The following is a 24899-nucleotide window of genomic DNA, read 5'->3' as shown; positions in this document are numbered from 1 at the left end:
ACTACTTCCCAAGAATTAGAAAGACAGACTTAGAAGCTGTTGATTAGCAAGAATTGCCAACTAGTCTCTAAGTATTAATGAACACCCATGGGTATAGCCCTGCCCCTGTAGGTCATATTATCATCATTTAGCACATTGATGCAGTGATTTGTTAAGTGGGATCCTTTATAAAAGAGTTATTGACACCTCAAAAATGTGTAAGAACACCTTTAAAAAATGGTTGAACTAACTTGGTAAATATGGTGCATTTCAACAGAAATGCATAGATAAAGATAAATCATTAGGTCATTAAATTTTGACCCAATAATTAGGTCATTATATTTTGGCCCAAATGGCCAACGGTGATGGCATAGTCTTTTTTTAAGACTCATCTTAATATCTTGTTTTACCTAATATGGATGTTGTTACTTTAGCTTTGTTTTAATTCATATTTCCCTCATATAGCTGCTGCTATCCATTATTTCCATGGTTTGTGAGTCACTGTGTTTTAGGTATGCTGCTTATAAATGATATATTGCCAGAGCTTGTACTTTTATGCAATCTGGCAATCTTTGTCTTCAAATTGGAGAATTTAATTCATTTATCTTTATCATGGTTAAATATATATTTGGATCTATTTCAGTTGTATTATTTTATTATTGTTGTTTTATACTGGCCACACTTTTTCCTTGGCATTTTCTCCCTTCTTTCTTGCTATTTATTGTATCAATTTATTGAATTTTCTTTAATCCCCTACACCAGTTTGGAAGTCATTCATTTTCTATGGAGGTTATCCCTAAGTTTGTATATCCAACCAGCAAGAAGACAAGAAATGGGGCACCTAGGTGGCTCAGTTGGTGAAGCAGCTGCCTTCCACTCGGGTTGTGATCTCAGGGTTGTGGGATTGGGTCCCAAGTTGGGCTCTATCCTCAGTGGGGAGTCTGCTTCTCCCTCTTCCTCTGTCCCTCCCCCTGGCTTGTGCTTTTTCTCTTTCTCTCTCAAATAAACAAATAAAATCTTAAAAAGAAAAAGAAGACAAGAAACAGCAAGTGTTGGTCAGGATTTGGAGAAAAAGGAACCCTCATGCACTACTGATGAGAATGAAAATTGTTATCGCCACTGTGGAAAACAGTATGGAGGTTCCTCAAAAAATTAAAACCAGAAATACCACATGACCAATAATTCTACTATTGGATATTTATCCAGGGAAAACAAAAACACTAACTTGAAAAGATAAATACACTTCTATGTTCATTATAGTATTATTTACAATAACCAAGACATGGAAACACTTAAGTACCCAACAAAAGACAAACTGATAAGAAAAAAGTGGCATATATACAGGATTGAATATTGTACAGCCATAAAAAGGATATGATTGTGGTATTTGAAATAACATGGATGGACCTATAGGGCATTATGCTAAGTGAAATAAATCAGACTGAGAAAGACAAATACCATATGGTTCCACTCATAAATGGAATCTTAAAAAAATAAATAAACAAGCAAAAAAGTGAATCAGAGCTATATATACAGAGAACAAAGAGATGGTTGCTAGAGGGGAGGAGAGTGGGTAAAATGAGTGAAGGGGAGAAGGAGATACAGGCCTCTGGTTATGGAATGAGTAAGTCCTTATAAAAAGCAGAGCAAGGGGAATACGAGTATTGTAATACTCATATAATGGGACAGATGGTAGCTTTCCTCGTGAACATAGGATAATGTATAAACTTGTCAAATCACTAGGTTGTATACCTAAAACTAAAGTAACATTCATTGTATGTCAACTATACTCATAAAAATATTTTTTCTATCCTTCTCTAGAGTAATACAAAGATTACAAAAGATATTACTTCTACTTCCTCCTTATCCCATGCTATTATGACACAGTAGTTCACTATTATTTTTAATAAACACACCAAAGTAGTTACTGCCAAACTACGGAAGTAGCCCAAATGTCCACTGATAGATGATTGGAATAAGAAGATGTGGTATAGATATATGATGGAATATTACTCAGCCATAAAAAAGAATGAAATCTTGCCATTTGCAACAACATGAATGGACCTAGAGGGTATAAGGCTAAGTGAGATAAGTCAATCAGAGAAAGAAAAATACCATATTATCTCACTCAAAGTGGAGTTTAAGACACAAAACAAATGAGCAACGTGGGGGGGGAAGGGGCAGGGAGATAGAGAGAGACAAACCAAAAAAAAAAAAAAAAAAACCTCCTAACTATAGAGAAAGAATGGATGGTTACCAGAGGCTAGGTGGGTGGGGGAATGGTAGTAATAGTGACTGGGGAAAAAAAAAGAGAGAGAGAGAAAAGAAAAAAGGAGTTACCATTATAGTTGGTGGTGTTTTACTAACAGTGCTTATGTAGATTTCCTATTATGTTAGCCAATTTCTTTGCTCACTATCTCTTCTTGCAACCTACATGTTTTTCTTGATCCAACTCTCTTCTCACTCAAGGATATCCTTTAGCAGTTCTTTCAGCAAGGTTAATTAGCCCAGTCTTATTCATCTGAGTAGATTTTCAATTTATGCTCAGTTTTGACTTCTACTTTAGCCAATATAGATTTTGGGTTGATGATTTTGCTCAGCATTCTGAAAATCACTTTCTGCATTGCTGATGAGAAGTTAGCTATTGTCCAATGCTGATTTCTTTGCAAGTGAGGTTATCCCTGATCCCTTTACATTCAATTGGCCACATTCTCACCAGGATGAGTCTAAGGGTGGATTTGCTCTTACTTATCCTACAGAGGACTTAAAGTTTTCCTTTAGTTTGTACCTCTATGTCCTAGCTGTATGCTAGGTGACCTCATCAGCACTATCATCCAGTTCAGTCACTTTTTCCTTATCTTATTCTAGTCTGCTCTTTAACCAGATTTTAACAAAATTCTTTTCATTTTTATTTTTTTGAATTTATACTTGCTCATACTTTAAAATATCAAGTAGTAAAAACTACTCTCCATCTCCCCTTCCTAGAGGTAACCCCTCTAAGCTCTTTCATTTATTTATGGAAAAAAAAAACTTCGCCTCCATGTTCCTAATACCATGATTGCAGTATATGACATTTTGGTTTTAGTTAGTATGTTTTCACTCCACATTACAGAGCATGAGAAGCAGCTCATTTCTCTCTCTTCCAACCACACATGCCCACCCTTCTGAATTAGTTTGTTCATAGATTATTTCTCTTCATTTTTTCTGTTTTCTCTTCTTGATATTTCTTTTATTAAGATGTTGGGCTCAGGGGACCTGGGTGGCTCAGTTGGTTAAGCGACTGTCTTCGCCTCAGGTCATGATCCTGGATTCCTGGGATCGAGTCCCGCATCAGGCTCCTTGCTTGGCAAGGAGTCTGCTAATCCATCTGACCCTCCCCCGTCTCATCCTCTCTCTCTCTCTCTCTCTCAAATTAAAAAAAAAAAAAAAAATCCTAAAAAAAAAAAAAGGTTGGGCTGACTAAATTTACATTTTAATTATCTTATTTTTTTCTTCTGTTTACCATCACCATCTTCTTCTTCTCCTTTCTAGAAGATTTTCTCAACTTTACTTTTTAGTTTATTGATTGATTGATGGGGCATAATTCAGTGTACTTCTGATTTAATATATTCAGGTCTTTTTTTTCTTTTAAGTTTTATTTATTTGAGAGAGAGAGAGACAGAAAGTGCATGGTGGGGAGGGACAGAAGGAGAGGGAAAGAGAATCCCAAGTAGACTCCACACTGAGCACAGAGCCCAGTGTGGGGCTCAGTCTCATGACCCTGAGATCAAGACCTAAGCCAAAACCAAGACCTGGGTGCCCAAATCGACTGCACTACCCAGATGCCCCCGTAGGTCTTCCTTCTTGAGCTGCTCAGATTTCCCAGGAAAGACCTTTTTCAAACTACTGTCTATAAAGTGAAGGCCTCAATGTTAGGATTCTGGAAACCTAATCAGGGGAGAGGTTTGAGAGCCATGTGTCCAGTATGCACACATTTACCTAATGCACATGCAAACACACACATACACACACACACACACACAAACTCTGCCAGGCTGAATACTACTAATTCTTCAAAACAGATGAAGCATCACCTCCTCTGGGAAGTTCACTATAATCTCCCACAGAGAGATCTGATTGAGCCCTTTAATAAAAGCCAGGGTTTCCCCTATCTTAGCAGGTAACCCTTGCCTCTGTAATTGCCTAAACATCTATCCTCCTCTAGGACCAGCTCCATTCATTTTGAATTTATGGGCCCCTGGCACAGTTACAAGCATGTAGTAAGCTCAACACATTCATGAGTTATTAATTAATTCCTGAGGAAGCCCAGATAAGGGAGCTGCTTGTACACGCAGAAGCCATACAGGAGCGGGGAAAGCACTTCAAGTGAACTCTACTGTCATAGGCTTTGGCATCAACATTAGTCCTATCCCTGGCTGTACAATTCTTCAATAAGCCAGGCCACCCCAGACAAGCTTTCCCCTCTCATGTCTGGTTTTCCTTATCAGATTTTTAGATGTGTATCAGGGAAAGCATTTAGACTACTTCATAGTAGTACAATGAAAGATCTCTGAAAATAATCACTATTGCTTTAAAATTTGAGGGCTTCAGATAGGTGTGAAAATCAAGATACATTGTTACTAAGGAAAAGTGAGGTATAAGGAAACCAGGCAAGAAATAGCTACTGGCTGTAAGAATAAATGTTATTAACTTATTTAAAGAAAGTGTTGAAGAGCAACAGACTATGAACAGGTGTCTGTGCTGCTGAAGAGTGAGGGATGAGTAAAGAATAGAAAACAGTTTGGGTAACTTATAACTGCCTTAACAGTGACAGCCAGAGTCTTTTAGAATCAGCGTAAGGCTGCAGGGAGCAAAGGGGGGAAATAATCGAACAATCTGATGAAGACTGACACTTTCAAATGAATGAAGTCAGTATTTCACAGCTGCAGAATTTTAAAGTCAGAATATCAGTGAGTCTAGCCTCCACCTCAGGATGTGGATGCTACCCATTACTGTCTTTATAAAGGGCCATTTGGATTCCAAGAAATACTTCCACAGCTGAAGCCTTGGCTCTGTCTCTGGATTTCCATAACTGACAGGTAGATTTTAAGACTCTTCTATCAAAGTCAGACCCACACACACTAACTTTACTCCCTGCTCCTAGTTTTCAACATTACAAAAGTCTCCATACCAGACACAAGCTATATACTTTAGAAATATATCTTTTGACTCTTCAGAACAACCTTGTAAGGCAAGGATTATCTCTATTTTAGCAATGAGGGAACTGAATCACAGTGAAGTTAGGATGCCATTAAGGACTCACAACAAATTAAATGGAGATGAGCCAAAAGTGAAGAACAGTGTCACACAGTATTTGAGAACATAGATTCCACGTGACTGCCTGGATTTGAATCCCAGTTACACTGCTTACTAGGTATGTGACCTTAACAAAGTTGTTCAACCTCTTTGAAACTACTTTATAAGGTGGTTTTTTTTATGAGGATTAAATGAGTTAATACATGTAAAGCATTTGGAATAGTGCCTGGTACTTAATAAGCATCATAGAAGTGTTTGTTAAATATATAAAAGATTGGCAAAATTATGAATCAAATCCAGGTTTATCTGGTTCCAATGTATATGCTCTTAACAAAGGCTCTTCACCATGTTGATCTCTCAAATGTTTGAAGGCAGCTACCATACCGCTGAAGTTTTTCCCTTTTCCATAAGCTCCTTTTACCTCAATGGTCCTTGATGTTACATGCTTTCTAGAATTATTACCATCCTTTTGGCTTTTGTCCTCATGGAAAATTAGGACCCAAAATTGCTTCAATTACAGCCATCTCCCTAGATTTAGTTAGCAGAGTTGTTCTTCTAATGTAGAAGTTTCCATGTGGGGTGCCCAGAGCAGAAGAATCCACATTATCTGGCAACTTGCTCAAGATGTAAATTCTCTAGCTAGAATCTAGACATACTGAATCAGAAACATGAGGAATAGATCCCAGCAATCTATATTTTAACAAGCCCATCAGGTGATTATGATTCAGCTTAAGTTTGAGAACCACTGTTTTTAATGAAACTTAAGACCACAGTACTGGTTGAAGTACCTACATTGCTTATTAGCTCATGTTAAACTGATGATTGGCATTGTCCTAGAATTTGGCCCTCAACGTGTATCTAATGTAAGGTTGTGGTTTTAAATCTTCCTTTAAGTCTTCTTGATTTGGACTCACATTGTCCCAGCCCCTCAAAATCTCTCAAATTCAGACTGTTTTGAGATATACTGGTTCTCCCCTCCAGCTTTGTGACCCCCGAACATTTGATAAGCATGTCATTCATTTTTTCTTTTTTTTTTAAAGATTTTATTTATTTATTTATTTGACAGAGAGAGAGATCACAAGTAGGCAGAGAGGCAGGCAGAGAGAGAGAGAGGAGGAAGCAGGCTCCCTGCTGAGCAGAGAGCCCGATGCGGGACTCGATCCCAGGACCCTGAGATCATGACCTGAGCCGAAGGCAGCGGCTTAACCCACTGAGCCACCCAGGCGCCCGTCATTCATTTTTTCAATGGTGTCACTCATAACATCCATATAGAGCTGAGGCAGAAGGCCAGAGGTCCTTGGCAGATCATTCCCTTTCAACCTGATGTTAATCCATGAAGACATCCCACGCATATGGTTGTTCAATTTGTGAACTTTCCTATTATCAGACTGCGTTATCTCCACCTTATTCAAGAGAACGCTATGAGAAACTTGCTTTGCTCTAAAATCCCTAATAAAATCTCAAAAGAACCCACCAAAAAACCCCCCAAAACAAGCAAGCAAACAAACAAAAAACTCCTTATGAGTAGAGAAGATGTAGATCTTCATCTGAAGTGTCCCTTTGTTGCTTTCTTTTTCCTACTCTTCCTTCTCCCTCAACCAGGAGAAAATGGCCTATAACCAGGCATGGCCTCAAAAACCTGTCAGCTCCAAGGCATAGCTACTTAGACCAGTTCCTTTTAGTTTTATACTATAACTTCTTCTCCAGGTATGACCACTCTTTTCCATATTCTTACATGGTAGGCTTTTCTTTCATTTTTTTTTTAAGATTTTTATAGAATTGGAAATTGAAGCTCAGAGAAGCTAAGCTATTTTCCTCAACATTCCACATCAGCTAACTAGTAGGGACATCATATTTACAGGCAGGTCTGTCTACCAAGATCCATATTTCACATCCATGTTACATTACTACATTATATTGATACTATTAAAATTGTACAGGGCAGGACAAAAAAAGAGAAGATGTTCAGATGATCTCTGAGACTCTCTTAACCTTCATTCCAAAGAATAGTGAGCTTCATTATTGATGATCAAAACAACATATATCTCAGCTACCACAGTGGTAACATGTTGTAACATCTACAAAGATCTAGCATTTGGTCCCCTTTTACAAGAATCCCTGAAGGTATGAGGACACATATGGCCACAATTCATTTTGCCCTGAAGACTAGAAGCCCCTAAAAAAGGAAAGTCAACTGTGTAAGTGGTTAGAACACAAAACCAATTGTCTCCTACTGCTCCCTCTGCCAGTCTTCACAGAGTCAAGTCCTGGACTTGTTGAAGAGGTGACTCAACTCTTTATGGAAAGAATGCCAAAACCAACTGTACAAAAGCTTTCTTTCTTCACCTCCTTAATTCTTGAGGACCTTATAGTTCCTTCATGTAATATAAGCAATTATGAGCTTCCAGGTTTGGCAGACAGTTGAGTAATAATGAAAGGGAACATTACTCAGGTCTTCTCGGAGGCAGATTTCAAGGGAGTCCAATCAAACGATGGACAGAACAGTCCGTTTTCCTTGGTGGAATAAGAAACACAGGCTTCATTGATCTTCCAACTGCAGTTTTGCTCTAGTGTGACCTCTTTGCCAAATTCTTCTATCTCCCTAGCTTGGAAGACCCAAAGGTGCTTGCCTGTCATTCCCCATTTGCCTTTTCCTCTCACATATAGTCTATTTCTTTTCTTTCTCCATGACAAGAGGCTGGCCAAAGCTTCCTGTGAAGATAAGTATTGTAACTGAGAAATAAAGCACACCATGAAGTCCAAGTAATAAATTACACAAATATATACAATTTTGTCATTTTAAATATAATAGAAAATACTGTCTTTCAATCTTATTTTGAAATACTAGCATCTTCTTGAAAGATTTCCAACTGTTTTGATATTTCAATTTTTAAAATATATTATGTATTTATACACAAAGTCTCAGAACTCAGAACACCAAACACACAATAAAAAAGTCACTAAGTGTTTTGTTTTATGGGATATTACACTCAACTTGCCAATAAGGAAACACTCTTTCATGGTCTTCTTGATTTACTGATGAAATTTCTGATTTGCTATCAAATCAGAACAGGCACAATACCCCTTCAAAAGCACAAAATATAAAGCCTAAAGCAACATAATGAGACAAATCTCGAGGATTTAATCCTCCTTAGGTATGGGCACAGGCTAAGAAAACACATAACACTCAAACAATTGTTTTCGAATTGTTTTTCCAACAATAACAGATACCGCTAATCAATCAGGTCTTTACTGCTAAGCCTAGAGATCCTCCTAAAATTCTTTTCAGGCGCACCAGCCACCAAAACCTACTTGAGCTGGCACAAAACTATTTGCCATCCTATGCTTTGTGATAAATCTACCAATTTGCAGGATTTATGATTACTGTTTTCCTTAAGTTTCTTATGTGGGGGAAAAAATAAACTACAATAATTCAAATACACAGTACTTCCAGCAAGGATTCTGTCATTGATACTTCATCCACACAAAACAAAACAAAACAAAACAAAACAAAACTCCAGTTTTTGGATGGATCAGAAGACTGAGGCAAAATATGTGTGCTGTGTATAGGTAACTGTGGAACTGGAGGTACAAGGAGAGGTTTGGGCCTCAAACATGTAAAGATGAGCACAGTTAATTCACAATTAATTCACTTTGGTGCCTGTTGAAACTTTCACTTTTCTTACTAATTTGAAAAGTAGAAATATAATAAGACGAATGACCTAATACAATAGACTGCACTTTTTCATTGAAAGAACATAACATATATGATAAATCAAAAACAACTAAATTAATATTTGTTTTTCTATATAGCTAATGTTCTTAGAACAAAATGTCCTCTTTGGCAAGACCCTCAAAATTTCTCATGTTCTCACTGGTCTTGAGGATGGTGGGCTAGTTTACACAACTGTAACCATCACAAAACAAATTTTTTTCAAGCAACCAAAAATTGCTAAAAACACATTATGACAAATAGGAGCACTGCAAGTTGATATTGAACTCAGTCTTTTATTTGATAAAATAGAAAGACAACTTATGAAAAAAAATCAAACCCTAATCTTGAGTAAGTTACTATACTTAGAAATAAATAAATGTAAAACGTTATTACAAGTGCTACTATTTATAATGTGCCTAATACTCTTTCTCATTGATTTTTAAATCACATATATTTAGTATATATTCAACATATGTTCATATTCCAGAGGTACTCAAATTATGTATTTGAATATATATTTTATTTTCTTAAAAGGCTATTCACTAGCAAAAAGATTAGTTTCGGATGAAAAAAGCAGGATAGTTTAAGAAAGTAATCAAAACCACATACTTTAACACCTATATGTGAAGGAGAATACTTGTTATCTCACCATTTTATAGCATGGCAAATTATTGAAAAATTCCCCCCAAAGACAGCATTCTTAAGAATATGGACACCATTGATTTGTTTTCATTTTAGCAACATGAAGATTCTATACAGTTCACATACCTATTATAGGATAACAAAAACATGTTCACTGTTCCTTCAGAGTATACTTGAAATAATTTTAATAAAATATTGCTTAATAGCTCATTCAAACACTCAACACTCAAGCAAGCCTTCATTACATCTGAATCAGGGCCTCTACAGATCTAGGAAGTTCAGACAGAGCTCTTAGGTTCGCCCAGCTGCTGCTCTCACTGGCGAAGACACTTTCAAAGACAACTCATTGTCTGGCGCAGATCCTGCCTTGCGAGATTGGAAGCGCTTCCCTGTAACCATGTCTCATCCTGGCATTAGCACCCTCCTTCACAAAGCGCCTTGGTTTCACCCCTGAGGACTAGTTCTTTCCCACACGTGGTGAAATCTGATTCTCCAGGTCTGCCTCGGCTTCACACAGACCTGTGCTTGAAGAGTGACATGGTTTTCCTTCCTTCTACAGGGTGCTATCTTCAGAAGGATTAACGCTACAAATTTAGACAAGAACACCTTTTGCGAGTTTCACTATCTAAATGTCTTTGACTCTCATTAAGCTTTGTGGATTTGGGGAAGTAAATTTCGCATTTTAATTTATTGTTTCAATGGTTGCCATCTTCAATCAGAGAGACGGGAACAAAATATTTAAATGGAAAATTTACTTTTCAAAATCTGCACAGCTAAATGAATGCTGAAAAAGTGTAAGTGATTGAACTTCCAAATCATTTTTTGGCAAAAAATTTGACATTTTTTAGCATTTATGCTTCTGAAGATATTAAAACTAAGTCTGCACCATCACTTTTGGGTCACCCTGGATCTCCTATAATCTGGAGTTGTCCATAGTGCAAGTAGGGAAAAGAGAAAGGAGGGGAGGAAAAGAGAGAGACAGACCAGGATGGTGATTCTGAATTCCTGGCGAGACTATGGGCATGGGAAGGTGGAGTAGGAGGTATATCAAAGTCAACTGAGAAAAATATTCACCTTTCCCGGATTTTGGAATGCCTCTCCTGACCCCTCCCATTAGGACTAGGACAATAATAAATGGGCATCTATAACTGACGAAGATGGGGGGAGGGTGGGAGTAAGATTTGGAACTAAGGTCCGAGGCGGTGGTTTTAAGGTGGACAGTTAGGATTCTCAGGGGACACTTGGCAATGTCTGGAGATATTTTTGATTGTCACAACCCAAGACTGGAATGCTAATGCATCCAGTGGGTAGAGGGCAGGGATACTGCTAAACACTCTGCCAGACACAGAGCAGCTCCCCCAAACAAAGAATTATATGCTCTGAACTACCAATCACACCCAAGCTGAGAAATCCTGCTTGGGGAGGTGGGGGTAGTCATGGCACAGACAGGAATAGACGTGATCAGGAGAGAGAATGGACTCACCAGACCCACTAGGCTAACTCAGGTGAAGAGTAAGGTCTTAGAATGAAGATAGTGTGGGAGAAAGATGATGGGGCTGAGCAAGAGGGTAGGAAGTCTGGCTGTGTCTCCTGATTCCAGGGATCCTTCTCTAGTCAATCCTAGATCAAATGCTGGTGGGGTCAGCTCCACTGCATCAGCTCAAGGCAGTTTGCCCCTCTGAAGAACCAAGCAGAATGTAAAGGAGACCTGGGGTGGAAATGGGGGTTTAGGACGCCTTGCATGGTAATATGCCCATGACTAGAAAGGCTTAAGTGTAGTAGAGGCTGCTGGCGCCCTGAGCCCATAGCCATGGGCACCACATCAGGGCCCACCAGCATGTCTTGTGACTGCCAAAAACTGCATTCCTTTGCCTGGAGGTGTGCTCACGGCTGCCCAAACGGCAGTCCTGAAATACCAGGGAATCAAATGCCTCTGGAGGCAGTCCTTAACTAACATCTGACAGGTTTTGGTGAGTAAATATGCTCTCTCTTGCATCATGGGTGGCGTAACTATGAAACACATGTCCCACACTGTCTCCCAGAGTTCATGTGGGAGATTAAGCTTCAGGTGCCCACAGTGGTAACTGGTTTGAAAATGCCACCTTATTGGCTACTGTCCCTGCCGTGGCTGACTTACCCATTTCCTGTTGTTGTTTTCTTGATCTTCCCCCCCAAAATAATATGCATATGAATTTTCATCTTCTGGTCTGCTTATGGCAAGTCTTCTGAAAGAATATTGGGCTGGCAGCCCCTTGAGCCTCACGTTCCTCTGATAAAAGAGCTGAGTCCTCTGTTTTTAGAGGGACTGATTTTTCCATCCTTAAGGTCCATGAGCACAGAATCATTGGGTTCCTCTGAGCTGCAGGCACTGGTCCCACTTCTTTCAGACCATCAGAAACACAACTCCAGGCACATTCCTTTCTCTCCCATTGAGAGAATAAACAAAACCACATCTTTTGCTTAAGGATGGAAAGAAATGCAAACATAAGCCCTATGAGTTTCAGATGCCCCTAAAGTCAAACTTCGGCAAGAACTCAACTAAGTAGCAACACTTGACTCTTAGAGGGGGGTCTTACTCTAGTACTGGGAAGAGGCAGAGATGAAGACCAACCACAGCCATGGTTCAAACGGAACTTTAATGAATCACTTGTGGGGATTTACAACCACAAAATAACAAAAATGAAACGGTTATTTCAAAACCCTGCTAGACAAAGAAGAGAAGTGAATTGTAAACCGGTTCTGGGCAGTGTTAAATCATTTATCTTCCATGTAATGGGAACTCTGAGACACTAAGATCTTAAGAAACAGAAAAAGTCTACACAAAAGCTAGGTGTTGTGAAAAATGCCACTGCAGCAACACGTCCGTCCAAGAGTCATGTCTCAGAATGTTGTCCCCGTAGAAACTCGAACCCATCACTTAAGGAAGTCCTCGTTGTTATACAAGTTGAAGAATCAGGCTGCCAAGTTCCAGGTCTATCTACAGCAAGCCATTCTTAAGGGCTTTTCTATACAAACCCTCAGAAGCCACTCTTCTCGGATTGTGGGTTTTTGCTGGGTTTCATCTTTGCAGAGAGCATCTACTTCGTGGCCCTGATTTCTTGTCAACTTAGTTGAGGAGATGGGAAGATCTTCTATCTCAGTTCTTATGTGTGGATAGCTTTTTCTTTCTTTCTTTTTTTTAAAGAAAAAGGAAAAAGGACAGCAGAGCTTTTTCCTGCCGGACAACCTATTCCCTTATTTATAATGCAGGACAGCAGGGCCTTGTAAGTGTATATTCTAGTTCATCTGAGGACACACACGTTGTTCATTTTAAAATTAGATTCATCCTGATTATATGAAAACAGCCTACGTGTGGTTGGTCAAAACAGCAAGAAAGCCTTACTCAGCACCCACTTTCTGGGCCTACTTTCTAGACTCCACTAAACTTGTTCCACACACAGTCCCTGCCCTCTTGGAACTTGAAATCTGGCAAAGAAATATCTATTTCATTGACTGATATGAGGTTTGGACACTGCACAGTGAAGAAATAAATATAGTAATTGACTAACTATGTAATATTACCTTGGACAAAGGGGTGAGAAAACCTGTCATTGAAATGGCATGTTTGAAGCAGGGCAGAACTAGAAAGAATTTAGATCTCAATCCTAACTAATCAGGGCAGGGTTTTGGGAGCTCCTCAAATGAAGGATTTGGGGGAAGCTCGGTTAAAACAGAAGCAGGGAAAAATAGGTAATAGATTTTAAGTGAAGACATTTCAATGTGAACAGTAGAAAAGTATCGGAATAAGAGAGGGGTGTAGCAGCGATGACAAAAAGGAAGTGAGGTACTCAGCTTATACATCATAGTCACTACAAGCAGGGGAGTCAAATGTGTGTTCAAGAGTTTGGAGCCTTGGGCAGGTAACTGAACATCTATTATTCTTACTTTCCTCCAAAACTGAGGGTTCAGTAACTTTAACAATTGACCATAGAACATATCTCTTAATATTGAAAAATGCTAGGTCATCTATAAAAAGAAGACTGTACCAATAAACACATCATAAAACTAAACACAGAATAATTAATGATGCAAAATGATTCCAGAAACTCCGATGTTAACTGCTGGGTCTCTTTCTTTATTTCCTGCCTTTTGGACATCAGTGATCTAGATCTCCAGGATACAGGCTTACTGAATGCAATTGATTTTACAATTTTTGCAGTAATAAAATGATAATATAAAATTATTGAGCACTCGCCAGGCACTATGTCCTGGCAAAGTGGTTAATAACCATGATCTTACATGATCTCTTCCACAATGCTATGGTGTAAGTACTAGGATTCTTTCCACTGCACAGATAGCATGACTTAAGTTTAATGCAGTTAAGTAGCTTGCAGGAGAGACTATCAGCTAGAAGGGGCAAAGCCAGATATCCAACTCAACACCTGTGTGGATGCCCAGCACCCCACATCCTGATCTCTCTCCAGTGCCTCAGCCGTCAACCAATCCAGGACCCACAACCCTCAGTTCTCCCCTCTTCACAACACACTTGGCCAACAGAGGTGTGTGTGTGGGGGGAGAATTTCTTCTCCTTGCTCTGTGATGGGACTTTAGAATGAGACATTACCGGCACCTACACTGTGAGTCACCCGGACCCCAGAGACCCCGGTGATGGGCCAGTAACAAGTTAGGGATTATTCAGAGAATTATTTCTTCCCTCTTATGGAATATCAAGAATTAATTATCTGGATTCTGTACCTGAGAGGCATTTATCAGGATTAACTTCTTAATATTGCAAAATTTAATTTTCGAAAGCACTGCAAAATATTTTATAAAAATAGGCTTGTGGAGTTGAAGACAACCCTACCCAGGCTAATTTAAAAGGATACAATTACTTCTTTTTCTTTCACATGTCCTCAGCATGACATTTCTTATCACTGGTTAGCCTTATTTCTTAATAATCCAAGATGTATGTGTTCTTTGCATTTCCTTACTTCTTAGAATAAGACACTTTAATCATAATTAAATAATAAGGTTTCCAGAAAGGTAAAATATGCATAGTTAGAAGGAAAAGGCTTCTTTGTTCTTTTCACTTACCTCACCTTTATTATTCATGCCCCTCTTACATTTCCTTCAGGAGAGGCACTTCTATAGAACACGCTGAATATTTGATAAAGCACGTTTGTAATTTGGAAAGAAAACAAGCAAACACCCCCTATGTCTAAAAAAAAAAAGAGGGGTCTCCATTGTAGTCAGCAACAATAAGATAAATACTAGGAAAATTGGTATTTTTAGTCAAGATATTATGTAATGAGTCATTTATTTAAACAGTCTGAAGTTCTGTAAAATGATTCCAGGAAAATGGCTTCAGTACCTCTGTCAATACATCAAGAATCAGCTCTGGCCTCTGTTTCCTGATATCTCTACTCTGAATTTTGGTTTCCCTTAGAAACCAAAGATTTTTCCCTTAGAAAATCTAATCCTGTGCCAGTACTATCAAGATTGATCGGCAAACTCCCAATACTATGCGCATTTTATGATCCACATAAATCTACCAAGGCAATAAAAATGATGGTCAAAGACTACAAGGAAAAGTCGGGTCCAGCAAGATTAAAGATGACCCCACACGAATAAGAAGGAAGTGAGGAAAGAGAATTAGGTCAGACAGGAGGATGGTACCGTACCAAAGAATAGAAAGGTTTACCTCATGGCCATCAAGATGTTTTCGTCACTGGTCAGTGCCTTCAGAAGTAACAAGACAGTGATGTGATACGATGAAGGCCAGATGAGAGTTTAAAAACAGAGTAGTACATGGGGAAGACAGCTCCCTGACCACCAAGGACTTCCTGCTCCTCTTTCGCTGCTCTAGAGTCATCATGGGACAGCGGCTGTCAAGTTGGGACTATGGATCCCGCTTCACTTAGGTGGGGACACACAATTTGTTCTCACCACTGGAATCTGTGCGAAATGGTTTTGTATCACTGTCAAGCCATGGTAGTGAAGAAGCCAATGTACTTCACTCTCTCATTCCCTTCCAGGGGTCCGATGCAATGAAGACATGATCGTGGCAGCCATAAGTGGAAGGAGGAGCCCAAGACCAAAGGAACTGAGACTCTCCCGAATGGCTGTGGAGCATAGCTACCAGTCAGGAAGAGCAGTTTTCAACAGCACAGGAGTGAAAAATAAACTGTTTTAGCCACTGTGCATTCTTTATTTCAAAGTGAAGTGTTTTCCTAACCTCTATATATGTGGCAAAATTAAAAAAAAAAAAAAGGAAAGTTTCTCGATCACTCGAAATAATGCAGATAATTTCTTTTTGTGTGGAATTGAGTAAATTGCATTTTTTGGGCCTAAAGTCATATTATCCAATTATAGCAGCTACTAGCCAACTTGAAATATGACTAATTAAAGTTGAAATGTGTTACAAGTCTAAAGTACACACCAGCTATTGAAGATTTAATACAAAAAATTAAAACAGCTCATTAATATTTTTGTATTGATTACAAATTAGTAATAATTTGAATATATCAGGTGAAATAAATATATTATTGAAATTGAATCCACTGGTTGCTTTTATTTATTTGTAATGTGACTATAATAAAATTTCAAACCACATATGTGGCTCATATTATATTTCTATTGTATTCCTGTCAGCCTAGTAGGGATTAGCAAACCACAACCCATCTTCTGTTTTTGTAAATAAGGTTATTGGTACACAGACATGAGCATTTATTCACATACTATCTACAGCTGCTTTCACACTATGACAGCTGAATTGAGTAGTCTCAGTGGAGATTGTATGTCCTGAAAAACTGAAAATACTATATGGCCCACTATAGAAAATGTTTGCCAGCCTCTGCACTAAGGATAACTTTGAGATTACCTAATTTATCCAGATAAATTTTACTGTTTTATGACTAAGAAAATTAAAACACAGATAAGTGAAAAGACTTGTCCAAAATGGTTTTATTCTCAATTTGGTAATATTTCCATAATGTCCCATTCATTCATTCATCCATTCATCTTCTCTATCCATCTCTAATTTTGATCATTAAAGAAATAAAATCTCTATCACTCAGAAAATCAATACTTAATACTAAATAATGAATTTGAACACAACAATGTCAATAATTCAATGTAGCTGTGTAGGAGTACGTTTCTGTCTGACTGGGAACTGTAGACATATGTATACAATAGCAGAGAAACCCTTGAGTAATATTCAGCTATGAATAGTTTGTGAGATGGTCTTTAAATTAAGCTTTATTTGAAAACATTCTAAAGAGAATCTATCATGTAATCTGCTTTCAAATTAAACTTGAAATTCTCCCAAATGTAGAGCCATCTTGCTAAAAATATTCATTATTGGAATTAACTTAGAAAAATTTTGCCACATCTTGGAAAAAGTGAAATCTGTTCCCAAAGACATCACGGCAACATATAACTGTCTCAGTTCTGACAGCCTTCATCTCTCAGTGGATTATTCCAAGAGTCTCTAACTGGGCTCATCATTTCTAGTCTCTCTCCCATTGAAGACCTATCCCAAAGAACGCTTCTAAAATAAAAATCTGACTTTCTGAACATTCTTTATTCTCTTCACGCTATTAAGACAAAGTCTAACTTCCTTACTTCCTTACTTTATCTTCCTTACTGGCCAAAAAAGTCTCCACCGTGTGACTCCTACTTGTTCCAACAACCTCATTTATTGTCCATTGAGCATCAGTCAGATCTGGCTTCCTGCAGATTCCCAAAGGGTTCACACTTTTACCCCACTTCATATGTTGGTGTATGGTGTTCTTACTGCCTAGAACTCACCCCACTCCCAGGTCCGAGTTCTCACTGAGTTCTTACTTACTCCATCATAGAACTTATTATAATTGCCTGTTGAAGTATTAATTCTACCATCAATACAATAGCTAATATTTAGGAACACTTAGCTGTGGGTCAAATGCTACCTGATCCTATTTAATGAGAAACTGAGTACATGCAACAAAGCCAGGTAAAACCAGGCTTTGAATGCACACATTCCCACTCCACAAACCTGGTTCTTTACTCTATACCCGTGGTTTGCAGGAGGGGTGATTTTTGCCTCCCACAAGACATTTGGCAATAGCTGGAGACACTTTTGATAACTGCGACTGGGGTATGGGGGGAGCTATTGACGTCTAGTTGGTAGAGACCAGTGATGCCACTCAACATCCTACAATACACAGGGTAGCCCTCTATGGCAGAGATGGTTGAGGTGGAGAAACACTGTTATACACCAAATTAACTTTTGTAGATTGCCTCAGGAATCCCTGAGCATCTCCATAGCAAGGATTTTTATCATGTCTCTTCACATTTTACCCTGTGTCTTCACACCTACCACAGACCTGGGCACCCAGCAGATGTCAAATGCATATATGGATGGAGACGTGTGGATGATGGGTAGTGGTACAGAGGTACAGAAGGAGAGATAGAAAGATAGAGGAATGGAAGGATGGACAGGATTAAAAAAAAATAAGTTTACTCATTTTAAGGCTTGATTTTTTTTTAAAGATTTTATTTATTTATTTGACAGAGAGAAATCACAAGTAGATGGAGAGGCAGGCAGAGAGAGAGGGAAGCAGGCTGCCTGCTGAGCAGAGAGCCCGATGCGGGACTCGATCCCAGGACCCTGAGATCATGACCTGAGCCGAAGGCAGCGGTTTAACCCACTGAGCCACCCAGGCGCCCCTTAAGGCTTGATTTTTGTGGCAACCTCAGTAAATATAAATCCAAACATATATTCTTGATTAACAGAAATGAATGCATGTAGAGTACATTCCAGGGTATGGAATGTACTCTTAACAATACCTTGTGTTTATGAAACTATAGAGTGTGAGATCAAACTAAGAAGCCAAATGCCTAGGGGTTTTGTTGTGTTGTGTTGTGTTTTTGAGTTGCCTCAGGGGGACAAGATGTTTTTCAAATCCCTTCCAACTACTATACTACAGGATCAGCTGATATGTTCATCATCCACATAGGCCATAACTGAAAGTGTTTTTTTAAAGATTTTTTCTGTGTAAGGTTTCCCTGGTTCCTTTTTTTTTTTTTTTTTTTTTTAATCAAAGGACAGATAATACAAGAATATACAACCTTATACTTCCCCTTACTATAGCTATAATTCAGATACAAACACATTATTCCAGATCTCTAGATGTTGGGATTGGAGTAGAAATTATAGTGAAGCTTAGGTGAAAATTCAAAAAAGCAAACAAAACCACATATGGCAGAAATAAACCATTCTCTGGCAATTGTAAATTAATACATCTAAATATCAGAAATAAAGTCAAGAAAATATTATAATATTTAAAAAGTAACAGTAATTTAGCATGATTTTTACATCATTGCAAAAACACTTCAACAGTGGTAACATGAATCAGTGTTGAAAACAAACTGATAGAACTTTTTGTGTGAAAAAGCAGCAAGGTTCTGCTGTGGGGGCTGAAGCTGCTCATAGGAGTGATCAGTTATTATAAAATGTAGTCAGAGCTCAAAACAAATGAGGCTAATTTTTTAAAGTGTAATGCTGTGAACCTCACAACTTCTTGCACTGAACTTCAGCCATTTGAGTTTTTACACACACACCTACACTCACACACACAAAGAATATGGTGACCAAGTAAGTTTTGTTACTTGGTCTCCCTCTTGGAATTCCTAGTACAACCTAGCATAAACAACAACAACAAAAAATCTCTGAAAAATTCTTGCATTAAGTTGTTAAACTCATGATTTCCCAAACAGAATTGACCATAGAGTAACATAAGTAACTAGTTAAATAAGTAAAATGTAAAATAAGATGAAGATTTGCCAAAATATTCAGGAATATGGATGAGGACTCAAAGTGATGACAGGGTTTTTAGCCTGGGAATCAGTGTGGCTGTGGCATTTCTCACCATAATTTGGAAGCTGGGCCTGGGAACCACAGCTGAAGCCAGAGACAAGCACTGCCTGTTTCACTGTGTGTAAGAACATGACACACACTTGTCACAGAGGCAGATTCTGCTTGCACAGACACGCAAGTTGCTGACACACTTTTGCATATTGGAGAGAAATATGAAAAAGTTGACCCAAGCCCAGGAATGTCAGAATCATTATCGTCAATCATTATTTTCTGAGCACCTATTCTGTGCAAGCATTGTTGAAATCTGAGAAAACAGAGTCTAAAGGGGAAAAGTATATCTGAACCATCTTGAGAGCCACTGAACAGTGTACATCATGAGTCAGAATATTCCATGGGTTCCTGAATGTCATGATCATGCAAAATGCCACAAAAACCATGATTATCTTCTCTACTCTTCTCAACAAAAACATTCCTGAAACCCCCGGAAGAGTCACAAAAGTGTATTTTCCAAATTAAGAAGATATACCTGCTGTCAACTGGCATTCCTTTGTCCAGGCTTTTACTTCACTCAGCTTATCACGCATGACTTTCTGAATAAACCCCACGGAAGAGAAACCATGATGCATGGAGCCTCTCATTTGGAACTAGGAAGTTGAATGAGGAATTTAGTTTGGATCAGTCCTTTCCTAGTTGTTATCTGTTACTGTCACTCAGCACATACGCCTGTATATGTGGTACACAGTTACACTGTTATATACACAGTACACATTATAATATATGTTGTTATGTGTTACAGGCAGATATGTTTATGTTAGAGTGTCCAACTATCATAATGGAAAGGCTACAATAAGCTTCTGGGGACACAGAGTCAAGGTTTCTGGGTCTTATTTCCAGGCTCTCCTAACTTGCCGTTTGGAAAAGATACCTAAGTCCACAGCAGAGCTCAGTTCCTCACTCAATAAAAATAGTACTGCACAAGAACGGTTGCCAGCACATAAAGTCTCCAAAGTCCCTTGAAATTAGGACAGTATGGACCAAACAACACAAGCACCAGCCTAGCTGTCAGTTGGCCAGATTGTTAAGAGAAGCATATGGAAATACATGATCTGTGACTCAGTGATTTGGATCCTTCCCCCTCCCCAACTTCTTAAACATCATAATTGACTAACAAATTTGAGAACTTAAGGTGAAGAGTGAACATCCTTAATCAGAGATTCACTGGTGTAAATATATTCAATCCCACACAGGTTGGATACCAAGGGAATTCTGGCGGAATCCTACTGCAATTTACATGAATTCACATAGGCTAGAGAAACCACAAAACAATCACCTCCTCAGATGAAAATAACTTGATTTTGTCTAGGGGGCCCTATGAGGATGCCCAATGGGCATATCTATTCTATCACAGTGGAGACCATTTCTTGATCCCTTTGTATTAATACATGCATATTGTCTTACAGGTCACTAGGCAGCACACCGAGCTGCAAAATGACTGGCGGAACCAGGCACATAGTAGGTACACACATTTTTGTAGATTGAATGAGAAATCAAGTCAAATAATCAAAATTACTGTAAATAAAGCAAGGAGTTAATTTGCCATCCTTTGCTCAACTAGTTCAGACACTAGAACAAGCCCTTCTAGCTATGATATAGACATATAATTCAATCCAGGCAGCGAACATTCAACTTGGGCAAAAAAAAGTCCAAAGATGACACTTTAATACCAATATCAGAAGAGACAGAGAAGCACCACCCCTTTTCCTTCTCCCGCTCAGTCTTCCAACAAGTGTTTCCCTGTGCCCATGTGTCCAGGTCTTTGCTAGGTGCTGGGGAGTCAAGGATGAATAAACCCATAGTCTTTCATCCCAGTTTAGAGGGGGAGATAAATGGAAACAAAACCAAAATGCTCTGCAGGGTGATAAGAGCTATAGAAACTAAAGCAAAGTGTCAAGATCACTTGTTCAGGGGGTTTATGGCCATAGGGTCATTTTCAAGTACCTGGCTGTCCTGTCCTCTCAGATTGCTCTAGTCAAAAGCTGGCTGAGACACTGGATATTTGAGAAAGTCGGCCTAAAGAACATGTTAACCATTCATTCCTCTAGGTTTTCTGAGCTCTATTTTTGCACTGAGGACAACTGCCAGAATCTCCACTGCTGAACCACAGCAGCTCAGACTCCTAAAGACAAACTCCCACGGGGTTTCTTTTCATCATTATGCCTTATGCATTTTTTATTCTCATAAAAGATGACCAAACACTTCATTTTCTGTACAACTGAAGTTCAAGTACTGGCCACCCCATGATTTGATATTTCGTGGAAATACATACTAGTTGCCAGACCCCATAGTAAGCCCTTTACAAATGTTACATGATGTATCCTTACAACTTTAATGCATACCTACCATTTCTGGACCCTGTTTTTTCCTGCTAACTTGGCCACTGGGAAGCTGAGAGCTTAGCAATATCCCAAAGCAATAAACACTTAGGATTTCAGTTTAATTATCTTTACCCCTGTATAAAATTTTGATCTTTCTTCCCCTACCACTTTACCAATGTCATCATTTTGTGGGATTTTTTACTATGCATTTTTGCAGACACATTTCTGAAAGTCCCTACTCTATAAACAAAAATAAATTACTATAATCACCCATTGTAATTTCATTTTTGTCTCAATTGTCAAAAGAGTTCCCATGAATAGCTCATTTGGAGATGACTGTTTGGGTATCACACCTTGGTCCCTTGAAAATGCAGATAATGCAGTATTTCCCACAATCTTCTGGTTCAGAGTCTGTTTATGGAAGTGTGAAAAGAGGCCAAGGAGAAAGGTCGAATGACTTTACTTGCAACACCCACTCACCAGCAGGTTCTTTTCAAATCTACCCCTAAGGGCCCTTTCAGTCTTGTAGTATACCCTGACAGTCCGATTTTGCCCCTGCCAACAACTGCTACTTTTGTAGAGCAACTATACCACCACAGGCCCTTGGTCCCCTTAGGCTTCCAAGGCCAAAGGCACTGCCTGAACCTGCTGAGGGAGAAGGCACTGCTATCATCAGTGATGTCTGTTCCCTGGAATTTCACTCTTAGCACTGACAATGCCTCTGGAACTCATCAAGATTCTGTTGATCCCCAGGAAGTTGAAGGTCAATGTCTTCAGGGAATCAAGGTAAAGTATAAGACAAACTGCTGCAGAGAATTTCTGTGCACTCCAGGCAAATGACCTCAGGAAGAACATGCAGAAATAACTCGCAGCATTGTCACTTTATAGAATGGGACTACCTTTCCTCTCCGAAAATAAAGAAGGTCGGGGGGAGACAGAGATAAAGACTGAACCATATACACAGGACACACAGACATATACAGGCACAGGTCTTGATGTACCCAGTTGGTACCCACTTAGGATGCTTAGGTATTTTTAAGAATATGTTTGGGCATAACCATTCATTTATTTAACAAAGATTTCTCCAGCTCTGAGTGCCAAGCACTATGTAAGATGCTGGAGAACCACGAGTTACAGAGGAAGTCAAGCCTCTTTCTCATGGACTCTAGATTCTAGACAGGGGGATAGGTCTTCAACAAGTACCAACTTAAATGGCAATTCAGATTGCAAATAAGATCAAGGAAGGAGGAAAAAGAGAAAGAAAAAGAAATAAACTAAAAACAGTATGATGGTTCTAAGAAGGAATGAGGGACTGCCCTTGCTGACATGGTCATGGAAGGGCTTTTTAAGAAGGTGACACAAAATCTTACGTTACAATGACAAAAAGGAGCTAAAGAAACCAATCACCCCTACTCAGATTTCCATCAAAAATATGAGCTTACTAAAAAAACTCCAAAAAAACAAACTTGCAAACCCATTTGTGCCTCCACACATGCTGTCCTTCAAACAACTGCAAAGATACCAGGAAAGAAAAGGAATCCACAGCTCTCTCTTCTCCTAAGGAAATTTTAAGAAATCACCTTTTCCCAAAAATGCTAGATTAAAAAGAAGTTGTCTTGATTTGTTATGATGGCAAAATAAAGAATCTAAAAGGGGAGAAGTGGAATGTTTATTCCTCTTGTAAATTCAGTTACTCCATAAAACAATATTCCAATGTCAATAAAATTATGCCTTTGCATTATAATGCCAACAGGAATTGCTTCATTAAAAAAATAGTTCTAGGGCTATATTTAGTAGCACTTACTCTCACTCACTAAAAAAGAAAAACAAATCATATCTACTATCAGATGGTCCCACTTCCAATATATATCAAACTTTGACATTCATTAAAAATAAGATTCTGATAGTATCAGTTTAACATGTACAAATAATAAATGATTGTACATCAATGCCTCCCCATGTAGTACCCCAAACAAATCGCTTACTATTGAATTTCTGTTAGCCTCAATTAAAACCCTTAGCCAATTGGCATGAAAACTCCTAAAAACATCCACTGTTCAAAAAGCTTTCTCTTAAAAAAAATTATTTATTTATTAACATATAATATTATTAGTCCCAGAGGTACAGGTCTGTGAATTGCCAGGTTTACACACCTCACAGCACTCACCATAGCACTTACCTTCCCCAAAGTCCATAACCCAACCAGTCTCTTCTTCCCCCTTCTCCCCCTCCCATGCCCCAGCCCTCAGTTTGCAAAAACCTTTCTCTTTAATGTTTCTTAGTCCCTGACCTGTTTCAGAATAAGAAAGGTAAGCAGAAGTGAATTAGGGAGCAGATCAGTCACTGTGAATTTTCAGAATGAATCACGGAATATTCTGACTAAAATGCAATTTTTATTACTTTGTAATCTAGTACGTGCTACATAGTATTAAACTGCAATAAACATACTAAACTAAAATAAAGCCAAATAGTGTAAAGATATTGCTCAACAGGTCTACATGATCCAATACATTTACCATTATAAAAACTGCTGTGCTCTATCATTAACACACTGTCCAAGGAATGCTTCAGTTTTTGAACTTCAAAACTGGTCTTTAAAACTGCATCTCACTTGCACCTAAGACCACTAACAGGCTAAGAGGAAGACTTTGTTTCAAATTTATTTACCCACGATTAGGCACAGTATTTGAATCTTCACAAATTTCAAACATGTGTGGAGAAGGGAGGGTGGAGAGTCTGAACTCGTTTGTTCAGGTAAACTCTTTACTCTTTCTTTTACTCAGTTTATGAATTGTTAAGCATCTAGACCCTCTCTGTAAAATTTCCCATTTGGGGAAAATTATACATTTAACCTTTAGTAAACTAAAAACAAACAAACAAACAAACAAACAAACAAACCCATGAATTAGCACTAATATTAATCCAACAATGGATTAATATCCATTAATTATCCAACAATATCCAACAATAATCACTGGGAAATCATCCTCCAAAATGACAACCGCAGCTAAGAAGAAGCGATCTATATTAGGGGTAAAAAACCAAAAAACCAAAA

The 24899-nt window shown here is 38.5% G+C and overlaps 1 protein-coding gene across 7 annotated transcripts in view; it reads right to left on the bottom strand.

Annotated features, from left to right (window-relative positions):
- THRB (thyroid hormone receptor beta) overlaps positions 1–24899 on the bottom strand; it is a 398126-nt gene that overhangs the window by 372116 nt on the left and 1111 nt on the right. The gene's annotated exons all lie outside the window — the stretch shown is intronic.

This window comes from Mustela nigripes, chromosome 2 (assembly GCF_022355385.1).
Source record: "Mustela nigripes isolate SB6536 chromosome 2, MUSNIG.SB6536, whole genome shotgun sequence".
Lineage (NCBI taxonomy): Eukaryota > Metazoa > Chordata > Mammalia > Carnivora > Mustelidae > Mustela > Mustela nigripes.
Note: the sequence above shows the minus strand (reverse complement) of the source record. Positions and strands in the feature narration are given on the sequence as shown.